Below are 24,635 nucleotides of genomic sequence, written 5' to 3'. Positions count from 1 at the left end.
ACTTGAATAAATGTCTCCAACATTCACTTATGTGCCATTAATTTGCAAATGTATGGCGTGCTATCTTGATGGGTAAAATATAAATTTATTTAAAAGCATTAATAGTCCAGGTACAGTGGCTCACACCTTTAATCCCAGCACTTTTGGAGGCCAGAACAGGCTTGAGCTTAGGAGTTCAAGACCAGCCATGACCAACATGGTAAAACCCTGTCTCTACTAAAAATACAAAAATGGCCAAGCGTAGTGACTCACGCCTGTAATCCCAGCACTTTGGGAGGCCGAGACAGGTGGAAATAAGGATACATATAGGTATAAACATTAAATTTTTTTTTTTTTTTTTTTTTTTTTTTTTTTTTTTTTTGAGACAGAGTTTCGCTCTCAGGCTGGAGTGCAATGGCGCGATCTCGGCTCACCGCAACCTCCGCCTCCTGGGTTCAGGCAATTCTCCTGCCTCAGCCTCCTGAGTAGCTGGGATTACAGGCACGTGCCACCACGCCCAGCTAATTTTTTGTATTTTTAGTAGAGACGGGGTTTCACCATGTTGACCAGGATGGTCTCGATCTCTTGACCTCGTGATCCACCCGCCTCGGCCTCCCAAAGTGCTGGGATTACAGGCTTGAGCCACCGCGCCCGGCCAAATTTTTTTTTAAATTGTTAAATTTTTAAAAATTACCTCTTGGGAGTGATTATGAATGTTTGGTTTTATCCTTTCTGTATATTCCTTTTTCCTAATTTTTTAATAATAAATTATTAACACCAAAAAAAAAAAAAGAAAAAAAAAGCCCACCACATCTTTATTAGGGCAGTATCCTCATATTTGAAAACAATGAAAAGTTTAGAGAACATTAAATGGCATCATAACAAACAGCCCTGGAGTTAATACAAAAGAGAAGGGCAAAGCCGTTTAATTGTAACTACGTCTGAAGATGTGATCAAAGTTGGTAAATGGCCCTTTTACCTCACTGGGAGTCATAGCCAGAGAAAACCCAAATGCCAACTTCAGGAAGCACAGTGTAATGGCCAGAGCACTGCTCTGAGGATATGAAACCTTCGAATCTAATCCCAGTTCTATATATAATTGTCTGCATAAATATCTTCACTTGTAAAATGAGAGAATTGGATTACGATATCCAGTATCCTCTTCTGCTCCCATACTCATTACCTGAACCTATACTAGGTGAGGCTCAGGATTCTTTTTCTCTATTTTCTTATTAAGTCCCTCAGGTAATTCACCCAAATTTCAGAACCACTGTACTAATACGGGCATTTCTATAATTATATAGTATATTTAATGTTACAAGAAATGTCAATACTTTTGAAGGCTACAGATAGAAGGCTGAATAACTCACAAAAACATACACCCCTAGTTCTGCTTCTTTCTTGGAAACAAAACTCAAATCTGCCAGTCTTCACCACTGTCACTAGCATCCCCGCGCGTTTCCACCTTATCCTCACGTTCCTCCTGAGCCCTCTTCATCCATCTTGACCTCAGGCCTCTCCTAGTTCTCTTTCCTACTCTGCCTTTGCCCGTTTCACACAAAACAAACTTTTCTCTTCTGGTTTAAGCCAACCCAAGCCTCCCTTAACAAAATGATTTTCCCAACTAAGTCCATCCATGCACCAAACCTGTTAATATAATTCCACTACTTCTCCCACAGGTCCACTCACACTCGTGTCATTAACTGCATTAGGCACACATCTCATCTGACCGTAACTGTTCGCAGTTTAAGCTCTTATTCATCTCACCAAACGTTTTGAGTGTTTAAGTTCCCAAAACTGTGGCAGGCTCTGAGAGGCAAAACAAATAAAATGTAGCCCCTGTCCTCAAGGAGCTTACAATTGCAGGTGGGAAAGGGTGGCAGGTCTGTGTGTGTGCAGGGAGGGGTGTGAGGAAGACTTCATGTAGATGCCAAGACAGAAAAAAAACACTGAAGACAGGGAGGCACAAGGGAAACATTAGTCAATTTTGTAGACACCTCTATTCTGTCTAACTGCAGTAAGTATGCTGCTTAAGAAAAAAAGGTAATAATTATTTTTCAATATGGAATGAAAAAAAGGGTGAGAAAACGGGGGACGGGGTGGGGGGAACTAGATCCAAAGCTCTGGGAATGTTAACTTCATTTACTTTATCTCCCATTTCTGGGAGTTTGAAAGCTATGGATTATTTTTCTACCACATGTGATTTGCATATAAAATAAAGACAGTAAAACAATAACTATTACAACATAAAAGGTGGGGGGTTATAAGCCTCAACAAGACATCTGCTAGCACTGCTGTGTGAATGGAAGGTATGGGATTGACCCAAGATAGGGGCAACCACAGAAAACAGCACGGCACTCCACTTAACTGATTTTAATGCTTTCAAGAAACCCAAACCGTAGTCTCTGAAATGCAATCAACTTTCATAGTAAATTAAATTTCACAATCAATTAAGCCTAGAAGGTGGTCTCCATGCAAAACGAAGTACCTGAAAATATCAAGTTTACTAGAGCAACTTATTTTAACAAGCAAAAGAAGGCATATCTCAGATATCAGTGAAATATCACATAGCCTTCCAAATGTGCACATTGGCTTTTAACACAATTGATCTGTGTGAAACATTTGCTACAATCCACTCAGTTAAAAAGTTGCCACATCCTACCCTAGAAATCATTAACACCATACAAATAAAAAGTAAAAATAACTGTTTCCTCTTTGAACGTAAAAATTCTATCCTTCCAAACAGAAGCATCTTAACTGGGACAGTGGAAGGGGCTTGCTCATAATACAACTTGTTTAAACATTTCCAGTAACTAAAAGGGGGATTTTATCTTTCAAGGAATACTTCCGTGATTCATATGAAATGAGATTGTAAAACTGTCAGAAGATACACGTTTCTTAAATCTCAAATATTCCATGTTTTGTTTTCGACGGAAACAATATCTATAAATGCTCTATAATCCTATTAAGACTATCTAAATTTCTCACCATAGATATACTTAAATATGAAACACAATTTAATCTTTATTAGATATATTTTATCAACAACTATCTCTTTTTTGATTTGAGACGGAGTCTCTCTCTGTTACCCAGGTTTGGAGTGCAATGGCGTGATCCCGGCTGACTGAAACCTCTGCCTCCCAGGTTCAAATGATTCTTCTGCCTCAGCCTCCTGAGTAGCTGGGACTACAGGCACATAGAAATTAATCTAAAAGCAAAGCCTTACTTTCACACAGATGCCTATCACAAAAACGAAACACATTGTGGAGTGGGGGTTGGAGATGTAACAAATAATACAATGTTGGAAAATTTCTGGTTAACTTCTGGTAAAGCTGCTGAATTGGCAGACTTGGCCAGGAGGGCCCGTCGAACACCTATTACTGTAAGTAATCACATAAACCTTCTCATCTTCTAGAGACTCCTCCTCTGCACAGGCAACTCAGCAGTGACCCAGAGGGCAAATCATTCCTTCCATGCCAGGGGATTCCCTAAATCTACACTCGTGGCTCCCAAAACATTACTTCCCTTTTCTTCAGGGCTGTTAGTTTATAACAGTGACTGGACCATGGAACCACATTGTGCTAGAAGGTGCTGATATCTCCAACACAATGTATATCCACCTGAAATTCAAGACTTTAGGATAAGTTCGTTTTCTCCAATTCATGACTCTAAGTAAGCTTGAGATTCTGTTTACTGGTAATGACAACTACTGAATATGTAACATGTGTTGTGCCCAGTGATAAGCACTTCCATCCACTAAAGCAATTTTGTACTTAATTCCTTCAAAATAGATGTTATCACCACCCCCACTAGCAAACGAGGGAACAGCTGGTGAAATTAGTTGCCCACAGTCAGAGACTACATTTTATTAGGATTGAGGGAAATCTACTTGAGTTATTCATGCAGTTTTACAAAAGACAAGTGCCTCAAAGACATAGCAGGATATAGTTTTAGTAATTTTATACTAAAGGAGTCACATTAATATATCAAAAACTGGATTTTAAATTACTTGAATTCAATTATATGCAGTTTATTAAAATATTACTTTTAACCTCCATATCCCCAACAACTTCATATTTGTCCAACAAATAAACAGTGACACCACATGCATGTTTTGCAACCAAATAAATGGTGCCTCTTTCCCCCAGAAGGAGTTTGGAAATATATGGGAGCGTTTTGGGTTGTCCCAGTGTGGAGATTGCTAATCAGGATTTAGTGGGTAGGGTGAAACAGACCTCCAAACTGCCAATAGCACCCACACAGAAACACTAAACTATGAGCTGATTCAAAAGGAAAACCTTTCATGGTAAAGTTAAACCACCTGTTCACACATCTAAATTTACAACTTCCTATTCATTGATAATCTATTTAAAATACCTTAAAACATACATTGATCTCTTTCTATAAAACACCACTTACCTAGCATTTTATTTTCAAATACACACACATAATGGCACAAAGACACACACACACCCCCCACATTTTAGATATACAGTTAATACTCTTTTATCTCCTGATATAACCAAAGCACTTCTCCTCCACTGCCTACCTGGCTCATTTTTTAACTCAATAAATGCATAGCACAGTTGCACACAGTATAATGTTAGAAGTAGATGTCCTGCTGGAAAAGAATTTTGTTTCAGCATCAAGAATATAGTTTAAAATTTCTAGTTCCAAGAATCACTCACGTCAATAGGAAATTTTTAGACTGCTCGTATTCATTGACTGAGCTTCTCAAGGGCACTATGCTAATGTTTATACTGTCTGTCTTAAGAACTTGATGAAAAACAGACATCTAACATGAATTAATTTATAAATAAAATGATATATAATTCCCCATCTAAACAGTGAAAAAGATGTATCTGGTAGACAGATTTAAATATGTACAAGAGCAAAATTTAAGTACTCCTAAGCAGAATCAAGTTCAAAAGACAACTTACTGCTTAGGAATCAGTAAACTACAAGGAGACCTTTGGCAAAGGTTTACTTTGGCATTCCAGTTTTGTTCTTTGGCCAATGGTATATCTACGAGTTGTGGAAATAATCACGAAATCAGATTTTTGAAGTCCTAAAGTTTCTTTTTAGGTTGCAAAAACTAATATACATGAGGCTCCTAAGACTAATATATCAAAAAATAAAAATAAGTATTTTGTGCTGAGTTTTAAAAGCTGACTTACACTATCCAGCTCTCAGCATTTAGTTAGATCCTGTGTACTGTTTCTTTAGGTTTTACCTAGTCCCTGCAAGGTATACCAAAAGAGAAAAAAATCCAGGACACAACCCTGAAGCTCAGTCTTCAGCATAATTTGAGATTCACGTGTTGCCAAAGAACTGTGATTGACAACCTGAGCACTTTCAGTTCACCTTGCTGTTCGTTATCTGCTCCAGATGAACTGTAAATTGAACAGCTCTACCCAACACTATAGATAACACGCAGCCCACCACTGCCAATTCCTCCGAAGCTGTTCTACTAGAAAAAGTTCAGCAAAAGTGCTGAATCTTCAGAAAGAAGTTTGAAAAAAAAAAAAAAAGTGCTGAATCAAAGACTACTGTGCACTTCAAAAAATGCACCCTTTTCTCTAGATGTGACTGTGGTTAGTACTGTGTAGATAATCAGCAGGAATACATCAGCAGTCAGAAAACTGTGGAAGTTACTCCAGACTCAGACAAATCACTTTACCTGTTTCTAGTTCCAGGGGTCTAATAGGTTCCCATCTATACAATGACTAGCATTTTCATCTATTGTCTTTCAAAGAACTGTGAGAACAAAATAAACATGAAAGTGACCCCCTGTAACTAACTATATTTCAATAAACGATATTCTGAAATAGATGACCTTACAAAAGGATAAATTTGAAAAGCTAAAACTTTTGCGAAGGAGCCTCCCCTATGTACGTCAGGACTGCCTCGAGGGTAGTTATAACTACCCTGTGAAGGGTGCAAGTAGAATCTAATCATTCTTTCCCTTCCCCAACTCCTGAACCCTCTAAAAGTGAGTACAGTTAAACATTCTCCTGAAGTCCTCATTGGAGAAAGAAGATATCCTGCCTTCAAATCCTTCACTGGATTACAACAATGTTCCCCTGAGCAGGTCTCCACTCATTCACTTTTGCCACCTTCCACGTTACTCCCAAAATTCTTTTGAAAAGCCACAGTCTGACTCACTCCACTGCCTGTAATCTTCACTGGCTTCCCTCTTTTTTAGGATAAAAGCTCTGGTAGGCCTGACCCCAGCTTTCTCCACCTGCCTCTCCCCCTCCCCGTTTCAGCCATGCCAGCCTTTCAAAAACTCAAAAGCTTTTTTCCTCTTCACATTTCAGGGCCTTGACGTATGCTGTTCCTTTAGCCTGAAATGTACCTTTTTTTGTTTTTCAGAGACAGGGTCAAGCTCTGTTTCCCAGGAGAGAATGCAGTGGTGTGATCATAGCTCACTGCAGCCTCAAACTACTGGGCTCAAATGATCCTCTTGCCTCGGTGTCCCGAGCAGCGAGCAGCTAGGACTAGAGGCATGCACCACCATTCCCAGCTAGTTATTTTTTCATTTTTTGTGGAGATGGGGGTCTCACCATGTTGCCCAGGCTGGTCCTGAACTCCTGGCCTCAAGTAATCCTCCCACCTGAGCCTCCCAAATGTTGGGATTACAATCATGAGCCACCCCACCAGGCCTGGAATTCTCTTTTCATTCATCCCTTCACATCCCCTTCTCAGTCTCTTTTCAGATCTCAGGTCAAAAGTCATATCCTCTCAGAGGGAAAGGGTATGAAGAAAATAAATAATTTTTTTTTAATTTTTAAAAAGTCATATTCTCAGCAAAACCTTTTTAAAATCTTCCATAATACCCATGTCCCTAGTATATTCTTTCATACCACTGTTATTCCTTCGAAGCTCATTTCGTGCTTGCTTTTTAAAATCCATCCCCTATTTGCCTGTAAGCTCTACAAAGACAGAGACAATTTTCTAAACCCTACCATCAGCATCAGCACTGTACCTGCATACAGCATGTATTCAACACACATTATTTGCATGAGTGAATGAATACCATTCAAACGTCCTCGTTATCTGATCCCCAACTTTCTTTCTCACTTCTCCACAGTGCAATCCACTATAAAGCTAGACTTCTACTGCCCCAGAAGCATCCCCCACCCCCCATCTTCAGGTTTTCCTGTGGCTTTCCCTGTCTGTAAAATTATCCCCATTTCTCTCAACCTATTCAAATCCTATGGGCTTGCCCAGATGCAAGTTTTCTTTCCTCCAGAATGTTTTCCCATAGGGCCAGTTTATGCACGTGTCCTTTCTCCAACACTTTCAAAGAACTCCGCATTCTCTTTTTGGTAATTATATATAAACTGCATAGTCCATAGTCTTTTCAACATTAGTGTGAACTGCTAAGGATGGATTGTTACATCCCACCCCTCCACTCCCAGAGCAGTGCTAAATACTGGGCTCTCAATGATTTTCCCCTAACATACCACAATTTTCCTCGGTAAAGAATACTAGGCCCCGCCTCACTCCTCTTGTTTCTCAAGTGATTCAATATGCCGTATGTGACTTTCCTCAAGTTCTCTTCTACGGTTTTGTTTTTTTTTTGGTTTTGTTTTTTTTTTTGCGTACCCTTCCCCCATTCTACTAACACACTGTTAAATTCTCTGGATTCCTGTTCTTTCCTATTCCTAGACAGACCCTGTTATTCCGTGAGGGTTCTGTGCCTGCAATGAAGGGCTCCTAGGCCTTTAAACTGTCATCCCACCATCCCCGGAAACCCCCCCACCACCACACCACACACACACACACGCGCGCGCGCGCGCACACACCCAGGGAAGGCACTTGAGCTAGCTGTGATCGCACACACACCACCCCATAGCCTCACCTGGGCCTCTCTGTCACTTCATCCCCCTCAATCAGGCGGCATACATTCTATAGGCTTGCCCATACCCAAGAAGAAAGGTCCCATATCGCTGTCCCTCTCCTTTCTGCCTCTGTCATTAAGTACTCACAAGAGCTCTCTTTCTCCCTCCTCCTCTTCCCTAGAGACGGAACCTAGGCCCAAGACCGTGAACTGGCTCCGAGAAAGCAGGGACAGCCACCCAGCCAGCTCCAGCTCCAACGCCACGGTCTCTGCCCCCGCACCCACCCCCATCCCTCGCAGGCGGCGACCGCAGCGCAAGCTTTGGCCCGGCCAGGATTCCCCATCCGGGGACAGCCATCGCTCACTGACCCAGGAAGGTGTCAAACGAGGAAGCAGCAGCAGTAACAGGTGCGGAGGCAGGCAGCCAGGCAGACGCTAACGGCTCAGCGCTCCATCCCTTCCCGACCTCAGCTCCAGACTCACTGCTTCCCCGACCCCATCGGCCACAGAGCAAGTCACGTGCCAGCCGAGCAGTCAGCTGACCGCGGCGCGCGCCGCTCCGCCTACGCGCGCCCCACTGCGCAGCCGCAGCCGGAGCTGCTGCCACTGGGCCTGGGGAGAGGGGCGGGGCGAGGAGGCCACGGGGCGCCACTGGGACCCCAGAGTCGGGGCCGATCGTTGTTGTTTTGGAGTACCTGGGGTTTTCTACTTCTTCCAGTGTCGCAGGCGGCGTTTTTTCCACCGCCTGTAAACGTTACCGCCACCAGGCCAAACGGCACCCCACTTCAGGTCTCTGCGGATCAAAAATTGTCTCCAGCCCTCTACACGGGCTTCTCCACTTTCTTCGTCAGCCGGGTTTTCTACCTAATATCCTGTCTAATAGTTCATTTCAGCAGATTCACATTTTCCTTGAAGTCCACTTGGACTTAATTTCATAAATGGTCCATAGAGCATTTACTGTGCGCCAAGCACTGCTATCGATTTTAGGATTGCCTCCTACAGAGAATCACACCTTGCCACGAGGGCGCCTCATAAATAGCTGAAACCACGTTAGAGAGTGGGAAACCAAAGGTTTTAGGACAGAGTCATAGACAGGGGAAACATGTCCTTTGGAGAAAAATAGGTAGCAAGCTGCTCTTTGGAACTCTGCATATTTCATTAGCTTGGGAAGAAAGATGGTAATGTCCTAAGTTAGAATACAGTTTTAGAAACAGTAGAAAAAATTTAATCCTTTCAGATTTACAGATGAGGAAAGTGAAGAATCAGCGGACACAGAGTTGTTTAGCACAAGGGAATAGACACCAGGTGTTAAATCCAGGCTCTCCTACTTACTAGCTGTGTGACCTTACACCTCTGAACTTCAGCCTATTCACCTGCTAAGTGGAGGTAATAACAAATACCTTACTGTGGTATTGTGAGGATTTAATGAAGCATGTAGTTAGCACAGTGCCTGGTACATAGGAAACAACCAGTTAATGCTAGTCATTATTCCTATATATTGCAGGACCCAGGTTTTCTGACCTATCTGCTACCTCTTCTGCTGTGTCTGCCTGCAGAAATTCGCCACAGAATTTCTTAGCGCCTCAGTATTAAAGTGAACAGAAAGTAACAACCACCAGACTATCCCCAATCTGATGCTTTCACCAGTTTTGGATGAAGTTCACGCAATTACAATAACCAGTTCTGAAACACGACTTCAGAAACTTGTCAGAATTCAAGAGGCTTTTATCTGCAATCACAAAATAAGCCTAAGACAACTTTTTTTGTTAGAGCCACTAAAACTTTCTGCCATGATGCAAATATTATCCTGTGCTGTCTGTACAGTACCCACTAGCAACATGGAGACGTTGAGCACTTAAAATATGGCTAGTGTGACTTAGTAACTGAATTATAAAATTTATCTCACTTTAATTGAAATTTAAATAGCCACAGAAGGCCAGTGACAACACCTTTAGACAGTGCGGTTTTAAGGTCTATGCTTGAAATATCTGGATTTCTTCATGCTTGTGTGTGGTCCTGAAGCAGACTTTTTGTTTCGGATTCTTAATTCCTAAACTGAAATATACCTCGCACCATTTTCCAATATTTTGGGGGTTTTTTGTTTTGTTTTTGTTTTTTTGAGATGGAATCTTTGCTCTGTCGCTGGAGAGCAGTGGTGCAATCTCAGCTCACTGAAATCTCCGACTTTTAGGTTCAAGCCATTCTTGTACCTCACCCTCCTGAGTAGCTGGGACCACAGGCATGCACCATTACACCCGACTAATTTTTGTATTTTTAGTAGAGATGGGGTTTCCCATGTTAGCCAAGCTGGTCTCCAAGTTCTGAGATCAAGTGATCTGCTCGCTTGGGCCTCCCAAAGTGCTGGGATTACAGGGGTGAGCTACCGTGCCTGGGCTCCAGTGTTTTAATTACCATGTTATACTTTGGGGGGAAGTATAACAGAGTCCTCAGTAAATGTTAGCTCTAATTTTTTTTTTTTTTTTTTTAGACAGAGTCTCACTCCATCACCAGGCACCAGACTGGAGTGCAGTGGTATGATCTCTGCTCACTGCAACCTCTGCCTCCCAGGTTCAAGCAATTCTCCTGCCTCAGCCTCCTGAGTAGCTGGGATTACAGGTGCACGCCACCACACCCAGCTAATTTTTGTATTTTTAGTAGAGATGGGGTTTCAACATGTTGGCCAGGATGGTCTTGATCTCTTGACCTCGTGATCTGCCCACCTCGGCCTCCCAAAGTGCTGGGATTACAGGCGTGAGCCACCGTGCCCGGCATTAGCTCTAATTTTTATGAGGTTTAATGTATCTCACTTTAAAATCTAGCAAACATAGCTGGGCATGGTGGTGCATGCATGTAGTCCTAGCTACTCGGGAGGCTGAGGTGGGAGGACCCTTGAGCCCAGGAGTTTAAGGCTTCAGTGAGCTATGATTTCACCATACACTCCTACTTAGGTAGGAGAGAAGCCAGGCAGAGGTAAAGGACCACACTCCAGAGAATAGCTGTGCAGGGTGGAATTATACCAGCAATCAATTATTTTGTTTTGTTTTTTGATTACTGTTTTTTAATTTTTCTAATATTTTTTAACTTTTAAGGTCAAGGGTACATGTGCAGGTTTGTTACATAGGCAAACTTGTGTCACAGAGGTTTGTTGTACAGATTATTTCATCACCCAGGTATTAAGCCTAGTACCCATTAGTTAAGCAAAATGGAGAAAGTATTTGAAACAAATAGGACAACAGGATTCAGAACTCTTTTTCACTCCAGTATAATAGTAAAGCTATCTTGAAAGTTGTTACGGGCATTTCCCTTAGGAAACTCGGTGTCCTTGTTTAAAAAAATACCTTGATAAACTAATATTCTCCACTAGGGTGGAAGACAAACTGAGAGTATGGGTAAATAGAGGCAAAGACCAAAGAAATAACTAAGCTAGTTTCCATTGAAAAGCAACAGAAATTGGGGAATGAAAAGGTGGGAGGGGCCATAGGGAAGAGAAGGAAAGAGAAAAGAGAGACAAAAGGCAAATGACAAAGGGCTTAGAAAAAGAGGCATGATTTTTTATTTTTTTATTTTTACTTATTTATATATTTTTTTGAGATGGAGTCTCACTCTGTTGCCAGGCTGGAGTGCATGCAATGGCGTGATCTTGACTCACTGCAACCTCCTTGCCTTTCAGATTCAAGCGATTCTCCTGCCTCAGCCTCCCAAATAGCTGGGATTACAAGCACGTGACACCATGTCCAGCTAATTTTTGTATTTTTAGTAGAGATGGGGTTTCACCATATTGGTCAGGCTGGTCTCAAACTCCGGACCTCGTGATCCATACGCCTTGGCCTCCCAAAGTCCTGGGATTACAGGCATGAGCCACCACACCTAGCCTAAGGGGAGTGTTTAGAACTCAATTTGAGCTTCCTTCAGTTGCTGTGATATAAATCCTTTGCCATTTTCCCAGAGCTTTAATAAAGTCTAAGCTCAAATGCCTTTATGCAAACTTTTTTTTTGTAGAAATATATGCTATCCAGGTTACAATATACAAAGAGCTTGAACAGTCGGACCTGGTGGCTCACACCTGTAATCCCAGCACTTTGGGAGGCTGAGGCAGGTGGATCACCTGAAGAGTTCGAGACCATCCTGGCCAACATGGTGAAACCCTGTCTCTATTAAAAAAAAAAAAAAAAAAAAAAAAAAAAAAAAAAAAAAAAAAAATTTACAAAGAGCTTGAAAAAATTGATTAAAAAATAAAAAATAAAAAAACAGTACTAAGGTCCAAGTGCGGTGGCTCATGGCTGTAATCCCAGCACTTCAGGAGTCCAAGGCAGACGGATCACTTGAGCCTAAGAGTACAAGACCAGCCTGGCCAACATGGTGAAACCTTGTCTCTACTAAAAAATACAAAAATTAGCCAGGTGGTACATGCCTGTAATCCTAGCTATTCAGGAGGCTGACAGTTGAGAATCACTTGAACCTGGGAGGCAGAGGTTGCAATGAGCTGAGATGGCATCACTGCACTTCAGCCTGGGTGACAGAGCAAGACTCTGTCTCAAAAAAAGAAAATTAAAAAAAAAAAATTCTAAAACCCCCAAAAAACAAATGAGCAAAAAGCACAAAACAGTTGAGAAAATAAGTGCCACTGACTATAACTATAGGGAATATTCACTCTTACTAGTGCTTAAAAATATAAATAAGAACAATATGAATGTTTATAAACGAATAACAAATAGAAATAATAACTCACATTAGCAAAGATAGAAATACACACATAGCCGGGCGCAGTGACTCACGCCTGTAATCCCAGCACTTTGGGAGGCCGAGGCGGGTGGATCACGAGGTCAAGAGATCGAGACCATCCTGGTCAACATGGTGAAACCCCATCTCTACTAAAAATACAAAAAATTAGCTGGGCATGGTGGTGCATGCCTGTAATCCCAGCTACTCAGGAGGCTGAGGCAGGAGAATTGCCTGAACCCAGGAGGCGGAGGTTGCGGTGAGCCGAGATCGCGCCATTGCACTCCAGCCTGGGTAACAAGAGCGAAACTCCGTCTCAAAAAAAAAAAAAAAAAGAGAGAGAGAGAGAAACTGGCAGGGCAAGATGGTTCATGCCTGTTATCCCAGCATTTTGGGAGAACCAAATAGGAAGATTGTTTGAGCCCAGGAGTTTGAAACCAGCCTGGGAAACATAGCAAGACCTTGTCTCTACTAAAATTAAAAAATTAGCCAGACACGGGTGCATACTTGTAGCTTCAGCTACTACAGAGTCTGAGGTAGGAGGATCACTTAAGCCAGGAGGTGGAGGGTGCAGTGAGCTATGATTGCACCTCTGTGCTCCAGCCTGGGTGACAAAGTGAGGCCCTGTCTCTAGAAAAAAACACAAAACACTGATACACTGTATTTAATGATTATAAGCAGCATCCCTTTAGTACTCTATATGTTCTTACACCTAATTCCTGAATTTACAAACAGATGTCTTGCTAAATAGTTAACAATACATAGGGCAACTGATTTACTGAAGTGGAGGGTATGGTTAAAAAATTATTGGGCGCAGTGGTTCACGCCTTTAATTGCAGCACTTTGGGAGGCTGAGGTGGGTGGATCACGAGGTCAGGAGTTAAGAACAGCCTGGCCAAGATGGTGAAAACCCATCTCTACTAAAAATACAAAAAATTAGCTGGGCATGGTGGCACGCATCTGTAATCCCCACTACTTGGGAGGCTGAGGCAGAGAATTGCCTAAACCCAGGAGGCAGTGGTTGCAGTGAGCTGAGATTGCGCCCGTAGCTGAGATGGGTGACATGAACCTACCAGTGACATGAACAAACAGGAGAGTTTGGGCTGACTGCCCTCAGGCAGTTCCTCCATAAATAAGGACTAGATTCAATTATTCAAAGTGACCTGAGAACTCTGATTTAACAGCTGACCTGGAAGTCACGTTGGTGATACTGTCAATCTGTGCCCAGTGAATGGTGTAAGTCTCATTTTGGGGATCCTAACAATTGCAAACATCACTTTCTTTTTTTTGTTTTAACTTTTTTTAGCAATGGGGTCTCACTCTGTCAGCCAGGCTGGAGTGCACTAGTGCCATCATAGCTCACTGCAGCCTTGAACTCCTGTGCTCAAGGGGTCCTCTGCCCTGGGCCACCGAGTAGCTATGGCTTGCACCACCACACCTGGTTGATTTTTTTTTTTTTTTTGTAGAGATAGGGTGTCACTATGTTGCCCAGGCTGGTCTCAAACTCCTTGCCTCAAGCATTCCTCCCACCTCGGCTTCCCAAAGTGCTGGAATTACAGGCATGAGCCACCACACCTCGCCCTGTAAACAACACTTTGTTCCCAGAGCTGCCATGTGCATCCCAAGACTGTATGGAAGGCAGGCATTATCTTGACTGTCTCCCCAAAACATGGCGACTTATACCTTACAAGTCATCATAAAAAAAACCTTCAAGTGTACACCACTAGTAGATCACATAGCCCTCAAATGACTGTAGAGATTTGAGGATGAAGCTTCCTTTGATTACCTGGAGGAACTCCCCAAAGTGATAACAGGCTTATTATTTATGCGCTATCAATGGCCACTCGTTGCTGCAATGGAAGTCATCCCACTAGAAAAAGCAGAAAAAAATTTGTCCCTGATTTCAGCTGAAGTGATCAATGATACCAGCCAGCTTTGCCCTTGAAGGCATGTGCATTTGCCTCAACTGAGTGGCCAGGTGTGTTACACATAATACAGTAGCTTTCAATTTCTTCCATGTGGATCAAGGCTGAGGAGTCTGTGCAATTATTAATACAGCCTGCCGTGCCTGCATTAATGCCTTGGGCTGAGGGAAAAGGTCAGCACAGAAACTTAAGGAGCGATCCCACTCCCTGATTCTTCTTAAATGAAACTCAGGTGGTTTATTAAATTTGTTAAAGGAACTGATTCTGAGACCCTGAGAGGCATATTTGAGGTCAGTGCCACAAACAGCTTCCTCCTGCTTTGTGGATTCTTGTTTATAGTAGCCTTAATAAGATGCCGTATTGGACAAATTAAACAGATTTGGTCCCAGTCTTTGTCAGCTAGGTTAATTGGAGAATGCCAGTGGCTTATCTATGGGAAACTTCACCAGAAGCAAGACTGTAAAAAGGAAGGTGAGCCACTGAGCCTGGCCAGTTTTCTTTCAATAAAAAAAAAAAAAAAAATTGGCAATCCAGGAGGAAATAATAGTCTCTCTCTACAGCTATAAGGTTGTTGGCTACTATAAACTGTAAAGAAATCCAATGGAATAAATTGATGTTAGGGAAGAATAAATATGAGAAAATGTTTTCCATTTGTTATCAAAGAGCAACTTGATAATTTTATGGGATTGTATTCTAAAGTAAATACCTTCAACTCTGAAAACATTGTTTCATTATTAAGACATAATTCACCTTTTCATCAGTCAATAACTATTTAGGCCCAGAAGGAAAGAGTTGCACAATCCTTTGTACATATGGTTATTTGATAAGAAATAATAAACACAGACCAGGCACAGTGGCTCACTCCTGTAATCCCAGAACTATGGGAGGCAGAGGTGGGTGGATCACCTGAGGTTAGGAGTTTGAGACCAGCCTGGCCAACATGGCGAAACCCTGTCTCTACTAAAAATTCAAAAATTAGTTAGGCATGGTGGTGGACACCTGTAATACCAGACACTTGGGAGGCTGAGGTGGGAAGATCGCTTTAACCAAGGAGACGGAGGTTGCAGTGAGCCAAGATTGCTCCACTGCACTCCAGCCTGGGCGACAGAGTGAGATTCCATCTCAAAACAAAACAAAACAAAACAAAAAACTATTAAACACTGTTTTTTGGATCTTAGCAATCACTTTACAAATATCAGAAGGTAAACACCTAGGTCTTTAATTTGATGATTCATTACATGATTTGGGGAATGGGAAAACAACACCTGTTTAGCCTAACCACACCCTGCAACTACCTTCCCTGACACTAATGGAGATCACACTGGAATTCTCGTTAAATCTGCAGCACATGAGAACACTTAATCCAAGTTTTGGAGGTTATGGCCTGAGTATCTGCATTGTCACAGGACCTCACAAAATTTAATGAATCATTGCACTAGAACGTTTTTTTTTTTTTTTTTTTGAGACAGAGTTTTGTACTTGTTGCCAAGGCTGTAGTGCAATGGCATCATCTCGGCTCACCTCCACCTCCAAGTCCACATCCTGGGTTCAAGCGATTCTCCTGCCTCAGCCTCCCGAGTAGCTGGGATCACAGGCATGTACCACCATGCTGGGCTTATTTTGTTTTTTTTTTTGTTTTTTTTTTTTTGTTTTGTCAAGACTGGGTTTCTCCATGTTGTGCAGGCTAGTCTCAAACTCCCAACCTCAGGTGATCCGCCTGCCTCGGCCTCCCAAAGTGCTGTGATTACAGACATGAGCCACAACACCTGGCCAAGACTGTGTTTCTGTATTTGCACCCAAGGTATCCTAACTGAGGGTCAGTAAATACTGGTTCTGGGTGATGCTGACAATTACGTGAAAAACAAAATGACAATTGACATCTTCAAGGATGCTCCTACTGACCACGATTAAGATTTATTTATTTTGAGTAAAGTTATCAATGAAAGACCTACAATCTTTACACCATAGAGCTACCCTCTTCCTCCTAAGCCCCTAGAACACTGTGATATCACCATATCACAAAGTTAACCTGAAAAACTAGTTCAGGCCATGATGTGAAGAGAGAGTTAAACTTGCCTCATTATACCATCCTCCCTTTTGGAATTCAGACATGGCTGACCAGCATTAACATTAAAACAGATCTTAAGACTGACAAAACAGACTCTTTGTAGCAATAAGACATCAAATTCCAGCCTGGCTATACTATAGCATCACAAGACAGGTAGTAGGCCCTGGAAGAAATTGAAGTATTTTACCCGAAAATTATATTTTTTGACATATTTTGAAGTGGCTTTGTAAAGCTGCCTCTTGTGAGGAAAAATCTACATTTTGTAGAGAATCCCCATTCCTTCTTTTTCCTTATCCAGGAGAGAATCAACTCACCTCTGATAAGAAACATTTATGATCTATTCCATCTGAAGCCTGCTACCTACAGGCTTCCTCTGCGTAATGGCCATATCAGTCTCCATAACACCTATCATAACCCAGACATTCCCTTCTATTGATTCTAGGTCTTTAGACGATAACTTAACCCTTTCAACCACTTGCCAATCAGAAAATCTTTGAATCTACGTGTGACCTGGGGCACTCCCCACTTCCCCCCGACTTCAAGTTGTCCCACCTTTCCAGACCGAACCAATGTACATCTTGCATGTATTGATGGATCTCTTATGTCTCCCTAAAATGCATAAAACCAGGCGGTAGCCTGATCATCCTGGGCACATGTTCTCAAGATCTCCTGGGCTGTGTCACAGGCCATTGGTCACTCATATTTGGCTCAGAATAAATCTCTTCCAATATTTTACAGAGTTTGATACTTTTCGTCAACAGAAGTACAGGGGGCCCAGACTTTTGATTGGCATCTAAAGTGGGAATGAGCCCTTAACCTGCGGGGTCTGTGCTAACTCCTGGTAATTAGTATCAGAATCGAATTAAATGGTGGGACATCCAGCTGGTGTCTTGAGAGTTGAAGAATTGGTTGGTGTTAGGGGAATAAACCACACCTATTTGGTATCAAAATTAGTGTGGTGTTATTAAAATGTATCCTAGAAGTAGTACCTTCTGATATACCATCCAGAAGCAGGGAGGTCAGGAGAAGATGAGTGTCCCCCACAGATGTCTACTGCCCCAAGCATTCCTCTTCACTTTTGATCACTCCCCATTCCCTGGCTTGAATCTGTCTTCTCTCTTACGTGATGCTACTCTCTATGTCACTTCTCTTCCCACATATCAAGCCTCGCCTCCTTCTCCTTCAATGGGTCCCTTCCTCCTCTACCCACAAAAGATGAGTCTTTCCACACAATAGATTCTCCATTCTTCTGTTCTCCTAAAGTTTACATTATTTACCTGTCCTCCATTTTCAACTGCTTAGTAGACAGTTTCACTAAGATGATCCACTCTAATCAAAATTAATGTGTTCAAAGTCAGGTCTATCAACTCATATCTAAAATCCATCTCCCTTTTCTAGAAATGATACTACCATACTTTTGATTAAGACCTTGATACCCTCTTTGATTGCTCCATCTTCATAATTTTCACCTGATGTCAAGTCCTAACAATCCTCTTTCTTAATTTCTTTCACACATACCACTTCCTCTCTGTTGTTACAGCTGATATCCTGCTTCAGCCTCTGACTCTATTACTTTTAACCTGAAATAACTGCAATATTGCTAAAACGTATTCCTCTCCTTGTTCTCTTTCCACCCCAATCCTTCCTGCATACTCCAGAAGAGCTCCCCATTCAGAAACAATGATGCGAGTTCCCACTGTCTTTAAATTCATGTCCAAGCTCCCTGGCCTAGCAAGCCTCCAAAATTAGACCCAAAATAATCTTGTTAGGCATGACTCCAAATAAGCCTGCTGTATACAAACTCTTCATTTCAGACAAGCTACTTTACTCCTAATCACCCACACACTCCCTAGAGCCTCCTTTCTTCAACCTTGGGTTTATGTAAGGTCACTCTTTGCCTCCTTTTACCTCCACCTGCTAAAATTGAACCTGTTTTCCAAGGCCCAAGTCAAAAATCTGAAAGTTTCCCATCAACTCCGATGGAAGTTATTTATAAAAGTAATAATGATGATTAAAAACAATAGCTACCATTCTTTGGGCATTTACTCTGTGCCAGCCAGGGTAAAATCCCATTCTAGAAAATGTGGAAGAATCAACGAGCCCATGTACATAAAGGGCTGAGCCCAGACCCCGGGGTATGTGGAGGGTGCCCAACATAAATTGGCTGAATTGTCAACAGTTATGTCTTTGAAATGTAACAATGACATTTGCTAACAGTCAAAAATGCCATATCTTGTCCACCTGAAAGAGAGTGACCACTGAGGAAGTGGTTTGGAAAAGGAAGCCAGCCAATTCCTCCCAGCACCACCTGGCACGACTTTCTGAGCCTTAGGCAAATAAAAATATCTTTGTTCCAAATTGCATCAATCATCCGGTGGTATGCTTGTCTTTTACATTTCTATTACGTGTCTCTTACATATCTCTTCACTTCCCTGTTCTGGCACTAAAATGCAGAACTCAGACAGCATTAGTAAAAAGAGAAGTTGTTTCCAATGTGATCTATGGTACACAGTCATGTGGGAGACTCAAGAGAAAGCTCTTTCCTGGTGGGCAGAGGTGCTCCATAAATTCTCATTCCCTTTGAAATCAACAACAAAGTTCCCCACTGGTGCTGAATTTGTTATTGCTGTTTCTCAAACCAAAATGCAATTTAAGAGAGGGTTATTACATAGGAATGTTAAATACATGGCTTTCATGCTAAATCTGTGACAATCTTTCCCCACATTCCAGTGCCGGGAAATTAGCAATTTAAATCTCTCTTTGAACTGTATTGTGGATTCACTCCTCAGAGCTCCTAAAAAAATACAAAAAACTGTATTCAGTTATACTAATGTTAGAATCTTGTGATTTACATAATAAGCATCAATTAATAAGTAAATATATTACTTTTATAAGACAGTGATGGGAAACATAGTTAGAGCCTAGACCTATTTTAAAAGATTCATCTAATCCCAGGAAAGCCCCAACCTAGGGCTTTGAAAAACATGGCAGCATACATTAATCAATCACACAGGAAGTAAAATTTCTGGGGGTGGAAGGTCCACCTGCCCCAGTAGGGAGCTGGATTATAACCCCGCAAGGGCTGCAATCATCATTTCTTGGAAATTTAGATACAAATTAGCATGTCAAGGGCAGCTGAGGTTTTCCCTGGAAAACTACAGCATTTTCTTCTATCCCAACATTCTCCTGTAAGCAAGATCCTCTACTTAGGCTTTATCCCCAAATCACTCAGGTGCTTGTTAAAAATACAGAGTCCCAGGCCAGGCGAGGTGGATCATAACTGTAATTCCAGCACTTTGGGAGGCCGAGGTGGGCGGATCACCCGAGGTCGGGAGTTTGAGACCAGCCTGACCAACATGGAGAAACCCTATCTTTACTAAAATATGAAATTAGCTGGGCGTGGTGGCACATGCCTGTGATCCCAGCTACTTGGGAGGCTGAGGCAGGAGAATCACTTGAACCTGGGAGGCGCAGGTTTCGGTAAGCTGGGATCCCGCCACTGCACTCTAGCAAGAACAACAAGAGCAAAGCTCCATCTCAAAAAAAAAAAAAAAAAAAAAAACAGATTCCCACACTTTACATCCCGTTTCACCTATTCCATTTGTGCCCCCAGGCCATCCCACCTGCACCGCCATCCTTTTATTGTAAAATCTTCAGCTGCTCGGAGGACTTCAGTGGACCAGGCCCCCCTTTCCCTTGGATATACCAGCTTAATGCTGCAGCTCATGCCTGGTTCGTTCCCTCCACTTCAGTTTATTCTTCCCTCTGTGTCCCAAAAATACTGTTATCCCCTTGGGGAACTTACTGGTTATGGTCACCAGTCTGTGACCAACAGACCATGACCAACAGATGCTTACAAAACCCTTCAGTGGTCTAATCCCATGAGGGACACAGAAAATCACTATTTCTCTTGCCCCAGTGATCAGAAAGCATGCAAATAATTTACTTACTCCTTAGCCACAGGTGTCAGTGATAGACACTTTGGAAAGTTCTTTATTGGCAACCTCACTGTGCCAAGGCCACAGCCCAGCCCATTGTCTGAGTGCCCTCAACACTCACCCACATAAAACATGTTCTTACTATCCTTTAGAGAAATTATTTTCCATATTTTACAAAGAAACTTAGATACAAGAGGCTCAATAACATGTTCAAAGTCAAACCATGAATCAGTAGCAGATCCAGGATTTTAACCAAGGTTTTCTGATACCCAGATCCATACTGTAAGTGCTCAAGAAGGGGTGATTGTTAGAAAGGGGAGTGCTTACACACTGTTGGTGGGAATGTCAAGCAGTACAGCCACTGTGAAAAACAGGATGGAGGTTCCTCAAAAAATTAAAAGTAGAACCACCATATGATCCAGCAATCCCACTATTGGGTATATATCTGAGGGAAAGGAAATCAGTTTGTCAAAGAGATCTCTGCACTCCCAGGTTTATTGCAGCAGTAGGCACAATAGCCAAGATATGGAATCAGCCTAAGTGCCCAGGATGCATGCATGAATAAAGAAAATGTGGTATATGTAAGCCATGGAATAGTATTCAGTCATTTAAAAATGAAATCCTGCCATTTGCAGCAACATAGATAAAACTGGAGGCCATTATGTTAAGTGCAATAAGCCAGGCACAGAAAGACTAATATTGCATCTTCTCACTCACACGTGGGAGCTAAAAAAGTGGATCTCATGGAGACAGAGAGTAGAATCGTAGTTACAAGAGGCTGAGAAGGGAAGGAGGAGGAAGGTGAAGAGAAGCTGGTTAAGGGGTACAAACACACAGTTAAATAGAATAAGTTCCAGTATTTGATAGTATAGTAGGGAAATTATAGTTAACAATCATTTATTGTACATTTCAAAATAGCTAGAAGATTTGAAACGTTCCCAGCACAAAGAAATGATAAATGTTGGAGGTGATGGATATCCCAGTTACCCTGCTTTTATCATGACACATTGTACACCTGTATCAAAATATCACCTGTACCCCGCAATATGTACAACCATGATATTGCAATTTTAAAAAATTAAACTGAAAATAAAACATGGTTGTAATAATAATAATTCCAGAGTTGGTGGTGGTTTCTTTCATTTGGATTCCTAGAAACGGATTCTGAGACAAAGAAAATGCATATGAAAGTGGTTTAAATAGAGAACATTCTCAGGAAAAATCATTAGGTGAATAAGAAAATGGAGCAGCAAAGGGAAGAGGCCAAATAAAGGAATGGGGTGACAGCAAGCAGAGCTGTCTCAGGGATGAGGTAGGTCTCATCTCAGAGTTGTCCTCTCAGAGGAAAAGGAAAGGATCTTTTTTTTTTTTTTTTGAGACAGAGTCTCTCCCTCTGTCACCCAGGCTAGAGTGCAATGGCGAGATCTCAGCTCACTGCAATGCCCGCCTCCTGGGTTCAAGAAATTCTCCCACCTCAGCCTCCCGAGTAGCTGGGATTACAGGCACCAGCCATCAGGCCTGACTAATTTTTGTATTTTTTGTAGAGACAGGGTTTCACCATGTTGGCCAGGCTGGTCTCCAACTACTGACCTCAGGTGATCTGCTTGCCTCGACCTCCCAAAGTGCTGGGATTACAGAGGTGAGCCACTGTGCCGATCCCAGAAACTGAAATATTTCTATTCCATAACTGTCAGTCATTGACTCCAGGCTGCTTTAGGGGATGGGGAGAGGGATAATCCCCAGGCACACGGCGCTCCGTTATGATCACAGGTAATGTGGGATCTGGGAGAGAAGGATCAGGGTGGGAGGAAGGCATGCTCAGAGCCAGTGCATGCTGATGGCATCCACTACAGTGATCTTGAAACTGGAGTAGCACCACGAAAAGAAACAAAGCTGTTATCTTGCTTCGTTTTATAGCCCGAAATATACCACACATATCATTCAGCGTTGAAGAGAAACCTGAAGGGAGAAACAAACACTATCCTGTGTCAGAGGGCTGGGTTTTGGTCCCAATTTTGCCAGAAATGAGCAACATGACCTTGGGGGAGTCATTTAGTCCTGTGGTCCTCAGCCTTCGCTCAGGACCACTGGAACCTCAGAGGCAATGCTGAAGACACTAAGTAAACACTTGGTGGACTGAAAACATTTTGTTATTTCAGCATGTTTGGAATTCAGGCCATGGCTAACCTCCAAGCTCCTCTCCTGCTGGGTCTCTAACCGTGAGCCTTCCTCTCATTTTTCAAGTTTCTATTATTCTCCTAGGGGAGTTTGCTTTTGTAGATATGATTCAGCTCTGCAGAGGGAACCTATGACAGTCATGTGAGATGCATTTAATTTTGTACAGTTTAATTGCATGTTAGTAACAGGGTTTACTAGATGACTCTGCTTTTCCAGTGATACTGGAAAGGAAAAATCATTCCATTTATTTTTAAATTAAACTTTTTTTTTTTTTGAGACGGAGCTTCACTCTGTCACTCAGGCTGGAGTGCAGTAGTGTGATCTCGGCTCACTGCAACCTCTGCCTCCCAGGTTCAAGTAATTTCCCTGCCTCAGCCTCCCGAGTAGCTGAGATTACAGGTGCACACCATCATGCCTGGTACCTTTTTTTTTTTTTTTTTTTTTTTTGGTATTTTTAGTAGAGACAGGGTCTTGCCATTTTGCCCTGTCTGGTCTCGAACTCCTGAGCTCAGGCAAGCTACTCGCCTTAGCCTCCCAAAGTGCTAGGATTACAGAAGTGATCCACCAAGCCCAGCCTTTTTTTCTAGAAGATTCAAAAGAGGAAAATATACATTACTATTCTTTGTGGGTATCCATGTTATAATAAAGACATAGGAAAAGTTTTTTTTCAAAAATGCGTGAATAAATGACCCTTTCTTTTCCACTTAGGATGAGATTTACGCTGTTAGACTTATACTGTGGTTTTATATTATTCTACAATTGGTTTGCAACTGGAATGAATTTTTGTCAATGTTGCTATTTGAGGCAGAGCTGGGTGTGAGGAATGTGACCACCAAAATATGTTAGACATAAAGCTGTGTCATCCAAGTCCTTCTTCAAGCAAGGGCATGCTGCTCAGCTGTGTGAGTGTGTTCAGCAAACAGCTTTCAGCTGTCAGCTCTGTCAAGGTCAGCCTCGGCTGTGTAAGCCGCTTCATCTGAGGTCACATCCAGGAGAGCCCGAAGCCCGTGACTGAGGGAAGTGTGGGTGTAAAGGCACAGCCATTTTGACCTAACTGGGGAGGCTCTGAAAAGCTATACCTGCTCCAGATTTTTCTGCTGGGTTGGCCAAAGGCTTTGCTGGGCTGACATTGTAGTCATCTTCTTTAATTATCTTCTTCAGCACAATCCTGCTTCCTTTCACATTTTTTATAGGTAGTGATCTCTAATAAATATAACTCAAATTTCCAGTGACTCTAACCTGAAACAGTTGATATCAAGAGTGGTCCAAGAAAACAGACAATAAGATGGTTTTGGAAATGGATCACACACTACTGGGATGGCTGTGAGGACCCCGTCACTGGTGGCAGGTAGAGCCCAGGCACCATTGACACAGTGGCCATTCAGTTGTTAAATATTTCATCATAACAACTTGGAACTTAATGCACTAGCAGGTACAATAAATGTATCAGGCACCTGAGACTTTGAAAGGAAAGGTGGACATAAGGATAATGGGATTGGATGGGTATTGCTAAGTGATACTGATGCTTCACAGAAAGATGGAGGAGCTGAGGGTGAAAGCCAGGTGTGAAATTCAGGTGTGAAAACCAGACTTGGTGGATGCATGCAAAGCTCCTTCAGCCCCACAACGGCAGCACAGAAAAAGTGCAGGGCTAATAGTCCAGTGGCTGAACTTGAAAAAAAAAAAAAAAAATAGCCAGGTCTGTGCTAAGGTCAGGGCCCAGGTTAGGAAAACCCTAACAGATGGAATGGAGACATGTTAGTAGATATCCCCAAGGATTTTAACATCTCAGTCTCTGAACTTGCGAAGCCATCGGCTGCCTTAGTACTGGCATGGCGAAGGCATAAGTGGAGTCACCACAGTGACAGAAAGGGAGGCCGCATATACTTCCAAGAGCGTATGAAAGCAGTCCTTGGCTGGGCGTGGTGGCTCACACCTGTAATCTCAGCACTCTGGGAGGCTAAGGCGGGTAGATCACAAGG

General features: G+C 42.3%; 1 protein-coding gene across 2 annotated transcripts in view; it reads right to left on the bottom strand.

The window, feature by feature from the left end:
* The window catches only part of ATP6V1C1 (ATPase H+ transporting V1 subunit C1), an 81,484-nt gene that overhangs the window by 40,971 nt on the left and 15,878 nt on the right, over positions 1–24,635 (bottom strand). The window contains exon 1 of one of the 2 annotated variants that reach the window (XM_003940670.4): positions 8,195–8,359. The exons of the other annotated variant lie outside the window; for it this stretch is intronic. The gene's annotated coding sequence lies outside the window, so the exon portion shown is untranslated. Of the gene's footprint in view, positions 1–8,194; positions 8,360–24,635 lie in introns of those variants that run through there. 2 annotated transcript variants of the gene reach the window in all.

Source organism: Saimiri boliviensis, chromosome 15 (assembly GCF_048565385.1).
Source record: "Saimiri boliviensis isolate mSaiBol1 chromosome 15, mSaiBol1.pri, whole genome shotgun sequence".
In the NCBI taxonomy this organism is placed as follows: Eukaryota; Metazoa; Chordata; class Mammalia; order Primates; family Cebidae; genus Saimiri; species Saimiri boliviensis.
Note: the sequence above shows the minus strand (reverse complement) of the source record. Positions and strands in the feature narration are given on the sequence as shown.